Raw genomic sequence first — 2948 nt, forward strand, 5'->3', positions numbered from 1 at the left:
ACGCTTCAAGAGATTAGTAGTTCAGAAAGCAACCCTACAGATTTTAACATATTTATTCTAATGTGCTTACTGGTTCTCTAGCTGTATTTTTACAAGTTATAGTAGTCTTAGTTTTATATATATGTGTATATAAATATGTGTATCAGAGCAATGCATACACAAAATAAGCAAAAAAAAAAACCCAAATGCCCTCAGTAAAGACAGTCTCCATAAATGCTGAGTTTCAGAAAAGTAGCCAGTGGAAAAAAAGTCTCTGATAATTATATTTTTATACCACAACTCTCTATAGAAAAATTCATTCCATTCTAAATCCATTTATTTGACTTGTATTATTCTAGCATTATAGAAGTGCTCTAGTTGGAAAACCAGAAAAAGTGCTCCACACTGCAGATAGTGTAAGGCCCAGAATAAGTTATAACTTTCAAATCCCAACTCCAGGTTTCAAGTTAAGAAAATGTACTTTTTTTCCTTGAGGAGTTTATCGTTTATATTGTTTGTTACCATGGTTTAAAACATAGTTTTTCTGCATTTAAATCCCTCACCTTGAAGATGAGAAATTCCCAGTGAATATCGCTGAACTGGAGTAATTCTCTGGTGAATTATACTGCAAAATGAATCTATCATTGGCACTTAACACCATGGTTCTAAGGAACACCAGGAATGGTCTTGCTAATTATGGATGTTACCATTGAAGACATAATTTTATTATGTTTGCTTGGGCTATTAAAGATATGGAAATGAGTCACAGGATTTTTTGTAGTAATTCTACTTATGTATGATTAAATAAAAATAAATCCAAAATTAATATCTCTCAAATAGTTTGATATATAAAAGTACTTCTTTTATTACTTATAACATACATACTGCAAATTCATTCAATGATGACAGAAATAAAAGTAATTCACAGAAGCCTAATAATAGTGAAGCAAAAATGGTGTTGTTCCCTATTATTTTACAGCTGGTATTACAGTAAATCAGAGTAAGGTAGGAGAAAGCTTTATACCTTGTGTTGGTGCTAGAAACCAGGGGAACAGACAGAATTTGGTTTCTACCTTACTGATAATCTCTTCTGCCTCCTGGTTATTATTTAGCTGGAAAGTGTGAGTACAAGAGTGAGAACATGATCAAGCTTCAGCCCCAGTGCTGCAATGTCCTGCCCATTTACTAGGCTGACCAAGCTGCAGATCTCCCAGGATTTTCTTAATTATCTTGGACAGCGGTGCTTTCCATGATCATTAGATTGTGCTAAGCCGCTCTTCTGTGCGGTGTCTAGTACAGTCTGTACTTGTATAATTTATTTTAAAAACACTCAGAAAACAGCCTCTGCTCCTGTTGTTCAGCAAAATCATGCCACAGCTGACAAGACTCCAGAAGTTTGCCGTAAGTCTTCATCTTGCTTTAATATAGGACTGAATTGCCACTGAACTTTACTGCTTTTGAATCAAAAATCCAGTTAAACAACATTTTCTAGTCCATGCAGGAAAAAAGCTGGCTTTCCCTTCCTTTATGCTGCAGGCATCCAGAATTGACAGGATATTGGGTTTGTGGGCTTGCCTAGAGTAATGTCATATCTAAGAACAGAGGAAGGCATCAGGAAGCAGTTATCTGAGTGAAACCATACATAAAAGATACCATTTTCTAAAATGTAGCATCAGCTAAAAAGTCTGCTAAGAAAGTTGCATCTTGCTGATGACTCTGTTCTGCTGACCAGGTACATAGCAACAAAGATCAAAAACGTCTCAGCAATCTGGAAAGAGCTGCTGCAAATAAAGCTCATCCATCAAATGCAGTACAGTTTAAGGCAGTTGGCACTGAGACAAGTATCTGCACAAGGTACAAGATAGTAGGAAATCAGTGCCTTAGAGGTGCAAGACAAGTACACTTCTAACAGGTTCAGTGAGTTTGTGACAGCCACACTGAGTGTGAGCCAATGCCATGGACAGGCAGTGACATCTGGTGCTATCACTATTTATCTTATTTACATATAAACAGGAAAATACCTCTGACCTGTAAGGTCTATTCATACCTAGTCCTTGCATCTTTACTCTCTTGTCAGACCTTCTCCAGCTTGCTCACCTTGCCAAATTGTGTTACCAGGTGTGAAATGAGGTCATGGTCCCACCATTGGAACAGCACAGGGACAGAGCCCCATTTATGGGCTGGGAGACCGAAGCTGCTCAGCTTCAACCACTGTCTGTTGAAGTTTAAAAAGTTCCTTCCAATAATTTTAGTGAATTTTTGAAAACTTGCATGTAATTGCAATATGCTGAAACAATACTTCCTTTTACACTGTTTTTGTAGAACCTGTCACAGACAGTTACAGTCTGTGGGAATTGCTTTGAGACAAGTGAGCAGTATCATGTAAAGGAAGCTTCAACTTGAGGCTCCCAATATTGAATATTCACTAGAATGTCCAGTATAATCCACAGATCAAGATAGTATGAATACACTGAATAAAACTTTGGGGAAGTCCGACAAAAAAAAGTTTATTATGAACATTTTTTTTTTTAATTTTACCTTATCTTTAATAAGCCTACCAATGTGCAGTGTGGTTTCTTATCTCTTTAAAATTAGTTACGTAATAATATTGTAAGCCCAGTGGGAATGTGTGTATATATATATGTATATAATGTATATATGTATGTATATATGTGTATGTATAATAGTTTGAAAACAAACCAGTGGGGGGCACCAAGTCAGAATAACAATAGGGAAATTAAAAAAAAAATAAAGGCAGAAAACACTGGGTTAAACTGACAGAGTCAGGATACAACCTGACACCCTGTTAGTCAGGGTGGCGGTAGCAGTCTGATAAGATGGTGGCTGCAGTCCTCCTGAAGTGGTGGAAGTGGTTCTGTTGAAGCAGTGATCCTGTAGAAAGGGTCTGCTCTTCCTCAGAAGGTCCAGTGGTGGCTGTGTGACGCCCCGCTCTTTGGGACTCCAGGGGA

Source organism: Corvus brachyrhynchos, unplaced genomic scaffold (assembly GCF_000691975.1).
Source record: "Corvus brachyrhynchos isolate BGI_N302 unplaced genomic scaffold, ASM69197v1 scaffold101, whole genome shotgun sequence".
Lineage (NCBI taxonomy): Eukaryota > Metazoa > Chordata > Aves > Passeriformes > Corvidae > Corvus > Corvus brachyrhynchos.